Consider the following 12,205-nt stretch of genomic DNA (forward strand, 5'->3'; position numbering starts at 1 on the left):
CGTTTCTGCATCCGCTCTTCCTATCCTGCTTTCCTCTCTACGTCGTACCCGTTCTTTCGTCGTGTTTATCCGTCCCTGTCGCGGCTCGTACAGCCATACGAGCGTGAACCATACGCGAAACGTACGTTCCCATACGTCGCGTGTCCCTCTCTCGCTTCGCGCCACTCCTGCTTCCGTATGACATCCATAATGTCTATCTATTCAGTCGACCGAGCGCTGCCTCTGACAGCGTATGAATTCCAACTTGAATATGTATTGTCGGCAGCAAATTAATATATACAGCCGCGAGCGCGCGCCGGCCCTCTTTGTCCCTACTCCGTCACTTTTCCTCCTCCGACACCCCCGCTCCACGCTTCTAAATGTAATTTAATAATGTCTACCGGTGCCGCCGCCGCCTCCGTTGTTGCTTCGGGATTCGCGCTATTCAACCGCGTGGAATCAAGATTTTTGCGGGGATCCTCTTCCTCGATACCCTTCTCCAGGACGCCGTGTTCGTGGAAGCATTTTTAATGAATTAACCGGCCCTTTCTTCTCACTGACGACGAATCAATTGTCCACGGTCTGAAGCGAAATGATTACGGTCGTCTGCTAGACGCGGAAACCGAAGTTCGGATTGTGTATGCTTCCAGTTGGAATCGATGTTCGATCGTTATGGACTCGAATAATGGAAATTTCCTTTCGCGAGTTTAAATTGGCATAATGGCAAACTCTTTAAAGATGCTTTCTAGACGCAACTTTTCCCTGATTCCAACTATCCGCGAATTTTTTCGACGATGTAACTTCGGCTCCTATAGTCGTTCGACTGTATTTTCCTGTATTATCGATACTATCGTTAAATTAACTCTGGTTGGTAGCGCGCGCGCAATAAAATTTCCATTCGGGGACCATCTGGCCACGGTCCCGTTGCCGCAGGCTAATGAAAATTCCTCCGCAGCTTGGATGAAAACCTCCGGGATAATTGTAGAAATAACGAGGAACGAGGCAGGGGGCGGAGGAGATAGGTTCGACGCCCGACGAGAAAGGAAGGATATTGAAAGAATCTTCGGTGAATGTGGAGAGCATGAAAGAGGCTGAACCAATCGTCAGTTGGTGGCATTATAGTTCATCTAGTAAGCTGCCTTTCGACACGCCTCATTACTCAGATTTACGACGAGCGAACGAGCGAGCTGGTTCGTTCGCCGGTTCGCCAGGCGAAGAAGAAGTCGATAGTCCCGTACGCGAACGCTCCGATTCTCGCGATCGAAGAATGAAGCAAGGAAGAGGATAATGGGAGAAAAAGAAGCACACCACGGGATAGAGCGAAGGAGGGAAGGAAGAAATCGCGTTTTCAATGGCGGTCTCCCTAAGGGAGACTGGCTGACGAACGAGAAGGCCGAATGGAGCGCGATGGAAAAAAGAAAAAGACGATCCAGAAACGACGGCTGTTCGTGCTCTGTTCCGCTTCGTCTCGACGGTTTCTGATGCTCCTGCCACGTCCAACAAGCCTTCGCAATTTACACAGTCACCTTCTACTTTCCAGCCTCCTTTCCTACAGCATATCTTCTCCGCTAACTTTAGTTAGACGCTCGACGTCGTCTCCGTTTTCCTCGTTCTCTTCTCCGCCTCTCGGTATGTTCTATTTCCCTTCCGCTTTTCGTGCGTATCGGTACCAGGTCCGTGTACGATACACGTAAACCAATTAGATGCGCGATAGACGTTCGTTCCAGCGACACTGCGCCGCGATTTATTATGCAATTTATATCGTGCTCGTGAATACAGATAAGGCCGATATCGCTCGCGGTTCCCAGTCTACCGTAAATATCGTTAGACTGAACACTCGCGAACACGAAGTTACGCGAGTCGCCAAGTCCAGGTCTATATGGATCGTCAGGAATCCCTACGAACGAGGACAGAATTATCGTCGTAATCGGACCGAGGTGGCTTTTAAAATTTCCACAGGCCATTACTGTCCGGTTCTAGCTTGATTTTTATCGTCCTGAATCTTTATGGTCCAAACTTTTACTATCCATTTTCTGGTACCGTGATCGAGCTGGAGTTCTTCTTTTTTTTTTTTTTTTTCTGAAGCTTTTATTCAGATCCCTTAAGCCTTCTTAGGCGGATAAGTCCTCCGTTAAGTCTATCTTGTTGCCGTTACTTTTCCGAAAAGACACAAAAACTCCAATTAACAACAATTTAACAGAAGAGAAATATTCTCAATAAATTCTGTTATAAATATCGTGGTCGATCAGGAGATCGATATCTTCTTTTCATATCGAGCAACCGCGCCTCTGCTGTTCGAAGCCGCAAACCATGACGTATCGACACCTGTACGCGCTCGTTGCGGCCATTCATCGTGAATAGAGAAGTTCCTTTCGCGACGGTGAGAGCAACAGACGCACGACGGAAGCGTATTTCACAACGAATGAACCGTCCACCGCGCATTTTACCCCATTCCATCGATTCGTTTCCGGCCGGTGCTGTCGAATTCGATGAAAGCGACATGGTCGAACGGCCCCGCACGCATGGCCGACAGATTCGCGTTGCGTTCGCGAGCGTGACTTGTGATTTGTTTATCTCCATCCCCGAGAGATTTAATTTCTTTAATTTCTCGCCGCGATCGTGCTTCGACTTTTGATTCGGTGATACTTCAATAGCGATCATCCAACGACCACGATGAAAACAGAGTATTATTCTTCGCGAATTATTGTTCATGAATTATTAAAATATTCTAGTTAGTTAATTTTCAGTGTATGAATATAACGACGAGGATATAAATTTTGCGATTTTATTACTTTCTCGACGTAGAAACTCTTTATCTGAAGTATACATATAGTAATGGATTGCGTGAAAGATGGTAAGTCTTCATAGCCCCATTAACAATCTACAAAATGACGACCTCATTGTGTTTCTCCCAATAAATTAATGTTCATGAAGAATATTAGAGCTATTGCGATAAAGTAACCGTAGTAATAAATTGCTTGTAGTCATGCCCTAAGGCAAGAAAAGCTTTCAAGATTGATACTTCGATAAATGATTTTTCAGTTCTTTTTTTTTTATCATCAAAATTACCAAAAAGTCATTATTCCAAGAGATACCTACACGAAGCGCCTATAATACCAAAGTAGAAAGAACACGCAACCAGAGTAGCGAAGAGACGAAATCCCTAGACGGTAGTTGGGGTGGAAACGTATAAAATAGGTGGACGATCACGGCGTAGCGGAAGGGGTGGGAGCCACCGTAAAAGAATCTGAAGGAATGCAAGAACGATCTCGGGGAAAGTCGAAGCTACGATGGTTTCAAGGGCGACGACGAGTTTTTGCTCGATTTGCTCCGGAGCGGAGAAGATTGCGTGGCATGACGGTAAGAGCGCCTTCGGGAACGAGCAGCTCGCGTAGAAAAGAAGCCTCCAGTTCGGATCGAGGTTATATACCGCGTAGACGAGGCGAGCATGCGTCCCCTGTGGTGACGGCTGGAAATCTTTTTGATCTCGGTTGTACAACGAAAAGCCAGTTAGTTTGCGGTTCTTCCAAGAATTTGAACCCTATGATCCTTGGCACTGATCCCTCTCGTCGTGTCCCCGAATCTTCGTAAGGGCTGATGCCGAGGCTTTGAAACGTTCCTTCTGGAAGACGAGAAGAGGAGGTCGGAGGATAGGACGAGACAATGACAAAAAGATCGACGGAGGAGAGGACGAACGCAAGAGTATTCCTCCTTGACGATAAGCTCCTCCGTTCACAAAGGGACCACGAAGGCTAATAAAAATCGGTTGTTTGCTTAGCCAACGCTATTACCTGCCCCCTCTGATACCACGATAAAACGGCCTGTCGCCGGAATTGATGCTGCTTGTACGTACTGTGCTTGATTGCGTTCGCTGTTAGAAACGTGTGTTATAGTTAATTGGTTGGACGTTGGACCTGTCGGATCGATCGTCTCGATAGAACGTCTTCGAATCGAATCTCCGAAAACTTTCGGAAACCATTTATCTTTCCTGCCACGGTGGATTCGTAACTTGTATGTGCATTTCCAGTTTTAACAAATGTGATCGTGTCAGTGGTGTTTCCTCGCAGAACTAATGAATTTCAGGAAGTTTTGTATAACGTGTATGGTATATTCATAAAAGTTTCCTGATAAATGTTGCCGGAGTGACGATATTCGATTTTTGATCAAGGTGTGAACGTAATAATTGTCAAAATATATCGCTGCAAAATCTTACAAGAGCAAGATGGATCGTTTAAAGTGTTCGATGGTTTGCTGCGAGACACGAAATCTAGGATCTACGATCTACCAGCGCATTCATCCCCCTTTTTCCGCCATTCCATCCATCATCGACCGTAACGCCGTCAACGCAAAAGGGTCCCGAATCAATTTAGCTCCATCAAGCATCCACGGAGGAATTCGTCGAGCGCTCGAATCTCACAGAGCGAATTCAACCGCATTCCAGCTCGGTTTCCCGCGTTTCCCAATCGCGGCCCTCGCGCGGAGGGTTACAAATGACCGTCTAACGAGAGTAGACGCGCTGCCGCTCTTAACGAGGTGACGTCACAACAATAACAAACAATTGCAGCCTTTCGCAGGACCGCACCCTAACGAGACCAAAGCTAGCACAACCCGCATCGCGTTCCATCGACGAAACGAGGCTTGTGCCTGGCATCTGTTCGTGGACGAGGGAACGGTTGAATTAGTCGTAAGTCAGTCAGTCACGGCTTGTTAGCGTCGTTAACCCTGACCCTGGGTCACGCTACACGCACGACAACGTTCCGTTACATTTTCAATTGGAAGGAAAGCTTCGAGCTTTGGTGAAATTTCACGTTAGTTCAAGTGCATATAAACTGTGTCTTCGAGCGATTGTCTCGCTTTGTCTCGAAGTCTAATCCTAACGCCGTCCACGCGGAAGCGCTTCTGAAGGCCGCTCGATCGAGTTCAAACAGGGGAGTTTCGACGTTCACTCGAATATTCATAATCGAATTAGGAGACTGAGCCTCTGAATGGAACGCTGATGCTCTCCAGAGACAGTCGGGGGCGCAGGGGCTTAGGGCGCGTCGTTGAAATGTAGTCGTGTATCGGTACAAACGTCGCGAACGCTTCAGGAGCAAGGAATGTCGTTCGATTAACGAGACTACGTATGTGCGATGCAATTTAGGGGATTTGGAAGTAAATTGACGCCGTTTTCATGCTAATTCGCTCTGTTGACGTTATAGCCGGTTAAGTTTAATTATATGCGGACTAGAGATAATTATGAAAAGTCTGAAGTAACCTTATAGTACGTTGATCATTTTATTTCTGCGAATAGACTTTCAACATTCGAGCGTATTAAATATTTCGTGCAAATTCAACGTTGACTACGAAATGATGGAAATGCGTTAGCCTATGAATATAGCCCGAAAACGCAGCAATCATCCCTCGCAATCGTTAATCACTAAACTCTCGGATCTCCATGGTACGAGCGCGATAAATCTGGCAATGGTCGTTTCAACCGATGTACGCGCACGTATGTACACGTGTAAAGAAGGAAACTTGGCATGGCGTCTGGTGATTCGACGGTTCTCTCGATTTCGTAAAATCGAGACAGTAATTCAAACGCCTAAAGGGCCGTGATCGTAAATCCTGTCCGGCGCGCGACAAAGTGTCGCCGTGCGGTTTCGTATCTCCTGCGATTGTAGCGTACGTGTACGTGGCACGGAACCAGGACACGATATATTCCATTTAATCAGTTCCACCGACCGAAATCCTGATATCCGTGGAATGCACCTGACTCCGCCCCTTCTTCGTCCTTCTCTCTCTTTCTCTTGCTCTCTCGCTTAACCAAGAGAAACAAACGAGAGAGCACAGAGGCGAGAAGAGAAAGGGCCGTGCGATGCTTTCGTCGAAATTTTGCGAAAGGGAAGGGGATGTCCATTGGTATGAAGTCGAGAAAGTAGGAGGAAAGGACGAGATAAATTCGCAGGTTTACGGCACCCTTAAAGTTGCGGGAATCTCTTTAACGACTTGGCAGCCTGCCACCGTGTTGGACTCCGCAGGAGGGCAGAACAGCATTGATGGTTCTGCGCGCCAGACCGGCCCGGTTATCATTCATTTTCTCCCGACCGGGCCACGGATTCTGTTAATGACAGCGCTGCGAAATTACTGCGGAACTTCGCGTCCACCATGTGCAATCGGACACAAAAGAAGCCTGTAGACCAGTCACAGGGACGCTATGTTTCCGATCGTCATTTAAGGCAGACGATCGCCTAACTGCGAGTTCGAAGAACTTTATCTCGAGGAACTTTGCTCGTGGGTGGTGTCTGAGGAATTTAAGGATACTGGAATAGTGATAATCTCGGCTGCACTCGGTTGTTGTATGTTTCCAACTGCATTTCAACCTTTGTGAATCATAATGACTAGATATGTAGGCCCATTTGAACTTTTGAAATCCATTTGAACACTTAGGGATACTTTGAATATTTTAGAGTTTTATAACTATCAAGTCTTCTTATTCTGTTTCTCAATCTGGAAACCATTCGTATACACTTTTCGTGAATCATGGCGACGCTGTGGGTTCACTCAAACTTTTTGAATCTCAATATTCCGAATATTCTGAAACTATAACTTCAAAATATCTTCCTCGAATTTATCAAATTATATCTATCAAATTAGAAACTCTTGGTATACAGTCCTAATATTTAATATTAGGTTAGGGGTTTATATTAGATTATCCATGTGTGGAGAGGTCGTCGACCGCTAGATAGTGAAAAAAAAAAGATACTAACGAACATGGTGAATATCGAAAGGTTGCAGCCAACAGCAAAGTTCAACAGCAAGTATCGTCGACCGAGCGAGTGATCCGCGATAGCTTGGAACGCCGTCTGAAATATGGAAATTATGGCGGAACGCGGGCGAATAGAAAATGCCAAATGACTTAGTTTCCAGATTGGGGGACTCGTCATGTCTTAGTTGCCAGCTTGGGGGATCCGTCATGTCTTAGGATCAGCCGTATTAGGTCCCCTAGAGCCCAGCTCCGTCACTAACCCCCGTGCACCCGGTGAGTTTAAAGTTCGGTCCCACGAGTTTGAGGTCTCCACATCGAATCTGATCAATCGAAAATCGTCGCCGTCAAATCCTATCGTGGTATCAAAGTCCAACGGTATTTCTTTCGTATTCTATTCATCCGACAAAGTGGATCATCTTCTTTCAAGACCGGAACGCGTCCAAATATTTCAACAGCGTAAACGTTAAACTCTGTCCTGCCTTTATTCGGTTTCCAAAGCCCGAAGCCGATTTTCCTTACTCCTTTCCTCGTCCATCACGATCTCTAATGTCTGTTCTGCCTCTTCAGGCCCGCGTTTCCAATGTTTTCGCCGTCTGAGACGCGTCCTCTCGAGAGTGGTTTATTTTACTGTTACTGCCAAGTCCCCCAAGTTCTCTGATCATTACCGTCAAAGCGTCACCGCAGGCTGAGTAACGCGAGATTTCAAGTTCTGGAGAAGGAAGAGGATCGAAAAGAGGCTGAATTGCGTCGGAGAGAAAGTTCAGTCCGATCTACGAGTGCCTCGATAACGGGATCCTGGGAACGCGAGTCATTTTCCACGTGTTCTTCGTCTAGCTCGCGGTGACGATCATTCTTTTCCCTCCGTTACAACGCTGGTTTCCCCTCTTTTTATCTTTTCCTTGCTTGTTTGTTGCTGCCTGTGTTTCGACACGAATTGACCATTTTGTTACGTGGATTCTTCGCTGATACCGTTATCACCAAAGTCTCTCGTAAATCGTACGTCGTTTGGGATCCTTGATCTCAGCTGATTCTTTTACCCTCTTTCGGTCAGATGGTACCATAGATTGAAAGCTTCGAGGTTAGGAAGGGGAATTTTGTAATCTGTATGTCTTTGTTTATTGTATTCTTTGCTCTTTTCTGCCGTTTATAGAATAGGAGATCTCTGACAGTTATATTTATAGTATATTTCGATAAATGTTTTTATTATAAGATAGACTCAGAGGAACGAAGTTACACGTAACTCTCAAGCTAAACTGTATTGTAATTTTGGGAGATATGGTATCCACGAGGGATGTGTATCTACTCCTACAATTAGCCCTTATGAACATCCTGGTTGTGTATTCAGGTAACAAACACACTGGTGACATGTAATATGTTTTGGCTTAGCTCAACGATTTAGTTTCCCCTATATGAGAGGAAGATAACAGAAAGCTTGTTATCCAAGCGTGCTTTTTCCAGACTATAATTTGGAACAATAAATGTAATAACGAAAACTGAAATTCCTGAGATACTACGATAGTACGAACAAGGCGCATCTTTACGTCGAAAAGGTACTTTCATACGTAGAAGAGGGAACCAGAGAATATTTCAAATTCGCCGCCAGCAGGATAGCCAGGAAACAAGTGCGCGGAGAAGATGGCGAAGCGAAGCATTAGCACGAAGGAAGCGGATTCCTCTTCAAGTTTTCCTCTGGTTATGAACGAGCACAGTTGAAGTTGGCTTTGTGCTTCCCGGAATCGGGCTCGTTACAACGGTAACCAAGTCTGCGGAGAATCGCGTCACATACAACCACTCGTTTACACAGCGCTTCAGCCATACGTCACCACACACACATCTTTCCTAGTTCCTCTGTTTTCACGTGCTTTGTCCCACTACGATCAGTTCGCATCCGATTCGAGAGATTTGGAGACGTAGAACAACACGAGGATATTATCGACTCGCGCCACGTCTCGCCTGTGTGTTCCAGTTCCCTGATTTTCCCCCATAATCCGTCCGATTCTCGAGCGCGCATTAGAACGGCTCTCCTGGAAAAGCGTCATATCGATGAAGGCCAGGGATACTAGAGAGAGGATCAAACGTAGATGTTTCTACTGATAGACGTCCAACGATCGATAGCAGTTTCGCATGGATTGTTTGGCGAAAGGATATATTCGTGAGGGGATAGAGTAATAGGGGTTTGTCATAAATTTATGTTTCTCGCCATTCGATTGGACGTGTTTTATAGGATCTGTAGGTTATGGAAGGAAATATGGATGTCTTACGATTGTGAATACATATATTGTATCATGCGTATTTGTTCAAGTTGATTTCAAATCAACGAACGTACGAGCGAAGCATGAATCTGGAACGTTTGAATGTAAGTATAGTCATAATTAGCGATCTCGTAGACCTCACACTAAACGCGTAATATATGCAATAACAATAATTCCATGTCAAAACCAGATGTCGTTTTTTTAATTATTACTCATCTATTTTGCATAAGAAGTGCCGCGTAGATCCCAACAGATGTGACATTCAAGTCGAAACAATCCAGTTCTTTGATGCAAGTTCTATGAAACTTAACGTCGCGTGCACGTGGAACCTATGAATTATATCAGCAGTCTTTTCAATGCGGAGAAACGAACGCAGTTTACCTTATGCATAGTAATGACCTCGGTGTTGGATTCACATCAGGAGGATCGCTGTTTAATCATCAAACGAACGCGTTTTCATCCGGCAAATACACAACGGTGTATGCCTCGTAAATCCAACGGCGACGGCTTATGGGGTTATCACTGTTATCGGTAAAAGCGTAATGGAGCATTTCGTGATTCGGTCGCTTATGTTTCTGTCCAATGGAAAATCATTATGGTAACGATTGTGTAATCCACCAATCTATAGATCTTGCAGTATATTCTGGAATTATTATACAGTATTTTGAATCAGATGGAATTAACGATATCTTTCTTCAATTCCTTTTCGTCCTGCAATTGCTTACGACGGAGACTATTGTGAACACCGGTGTACCTTCTCGTATTTCACGGTCACGTATGCCTCAGGCCATTGTCTGACTGCAAAGCTCAGCGTCACGTGTGAAAGTGTCACGTTGTGGATAATGTTGAATAAAACTTTTTAAACATACCTGTTTGACTTGTAATAAACTTTCGTAAAAAGATGGTCTGAATATTTGCTTAAAGTTTTATTGATTTTCATTGATATCTACTTTTGGTCGAATTCGTTCGATCAGCATGAAACAGCGTTATAATGGCCCAATGTCGATTAGTGGCGAGTCAAGTAAACGGGAGAAGGAACGGTTCCGGAGTTGGTGATAAAATTCTTTTCCCAAGTTATATTAACGCCGTTACTCGCTTCCGCGAACTTCCTGGACGAACTTTAATCGTGAATAATGAAGGGGTCTGAGAATGATTATTTTTCTTGCCGAAGGGAGCAACGATATTAGACGAAGCCCTGTAACTTCGTCCTGTCGCCATTTTTCCCGCTTTCCGAAAAATCCCTACACGTCAACTTGACAAACTTCCATCTGGTTTAATTTCAACCCGAAGCAACGTGAATGCCATCCGGACGATTAGTCTCCGAGCAAACTAGCCATCTTCTTAAATCTTCCTGAACTTTATTGAACTGTGCTATTACCCTGCTACAATTTACGTACTGTCAACACATTTACCGTTATGGGAGTCGCCAAATGCTATTAATCAGAACATACTCTTCTCTATCTTGTCTATGATTCTTAATCTTAATACAGGTATCGAATAAACGGCAAATAAACTTCATTAATACCGGATATTTCTCATCAGATTAAGAGATAATGACGAGTTGCTTTAACCGATTAACCGCGTGGACGTTTCTTGCAATTGACGAGCGTCGATTCCATGCTAATTTCGCCGAATGTCATTCGACAGCGATAATTCCATCGAACGTAACGAGATCAAGAGTCGGCTGGCCGGTAATTGTAACGGGACTACTATTTGTAATTCATCGGTTCCGCGTGTCAAATTTTACAATGCAGGCTTCTCATTATATTTACAACATGCGCGCGCAAGAGTAGCTCACCTCCTCTTGCCCGTCAATTCGCTCCACCAATTTATGGTCACGGCTCTCTCGGTATATACATGCAGATTCATAGAACGATTATTACCGTTGGCCATCAAAATGCAACGACGATGTTGCAACCGCGACCTGCGTGCCGTCTCTCCGCTTTAATTAGCGTTACAATGATCGGGAAATCCCCGGTATCATAGTGATCGGTCGGTACAGCGTGGATAATTACAGCGCGCCAACCTTCCCGCCCTTCGTATCGTGACTGCAATTTCTGAATTTCCTCTGTGGCTCACGCTGCAAGGAAGAAAAACCGGTAATGGACGTTGTTCGCTGATTAATCGAATTTCCTGATTTTCGTGTGCCACCAGGAACGAGAATTTCATTCGTCCGCGCGTGTCAAACATTTCGAATGGTCAATCGGTGGTCGTAAATAGTCAGAGGGGCTCACAACGAAAATTACACTTTGTCAATTTTTGTCATATCTGGTATTCTTAATACATTACAGATCTAATACATTAGAGATTCTTTTTACCTGTCAAATAACTAAATAAATAATTCATTGCTACGTGTCTTTGGTAAAATTATTCGAGATACGTAGAAGATAAAAAAGTGATAATCTGTGTATTATTAAGAAATTCGACAGTAATTGATTACTCTAATAGTTTGGCTATCGAGTTATCAAAACTCGAGGAGATTCCACGGTGTAAATTGCCGGAAAGAGAAGGACCTGGTTCGATGCAGCTGGAATAAAATAGCTTCCAATCTCCGTTCTCCCGCGTCTTTGTTACCATTATCGGCTGGCCCTAAAGTGGGCTTATAGAAAAGAGGAATTATTGCACGGCAGCGATGGAGATAAGTGGTTTCATCCGTGAAACCGTCGGACAAAACCGTCGCCGTCAGTGCTAACCGTTAGCTGCGGTAATAAATTGGCAGAGAATGCCCGAAGGAAGACGCGGTCTGGTACACGGGGAACGGTTAGCAGTTATCGCGGTGCAGCCTGTGGCAAGTAAGGAGAGTAAAACGTCTCGCTTCGTGTCGACCGCATAATTCAACCGCTGTTGGAAGATCGCGTTGCCAATAATTAATACCCCTCGCTCGGCAATAGAGCAGCGTGAAAATCTCGCGACAGCGAAATACTCGGTGCCGTTTCCTTGCGTTTTCCTGGAATCGTCTTGAGCACTCGACTTCGAGGGCGGCTGAATAATTCTAGCGGAGAGAACACAACCACGCTGACAGCGGTTGTAATGAAAATTCACCTTGAAGATCAACGAAACTTTTATTAAAACCACCGAGCTTTAATATACAAAGGACATTCATCTTGAGCGTTGATAGAGTCCATCTATTTTGGTCTATTCTTCATTAGATTCTGAGCGTTTCTATTAAAATTTCCCGCCATCGAGGTCGCATGAATCATCTATCGCGACCTCGAGAATTCTTGGGAAA

At 44.9% G+C, this 12,205-nt stretch overlaps 1 protein-coding gene across 2 annotated transcripts in view; it reads left to right on the forward strand.

Moving 5' to 3' along the window:
* Positions 1–12,205, forward strand: part of LOC139994199 (Krueppel-like factor 6) — a 273,881-nt gene that overhangs the window by 231,204 nt on the left and 30,472 nt on the right. The window lies entirely within an intron of this gene.

This window comes from Bombus fervidus, chromosome 2 (assembly GCF_041682495.2).
Source record: "Bombus fervidus isolate BK054 chromosome 2, iyBomFerv1, whole genome shotgun sequence".
NCBI classification, from domain to species: domain Eukaryota; kingdom Metazoa; phylum Arthropoda; class Insecta; order Hymenoptera; family Apidae; genus Bombus; species Bombus fervidus.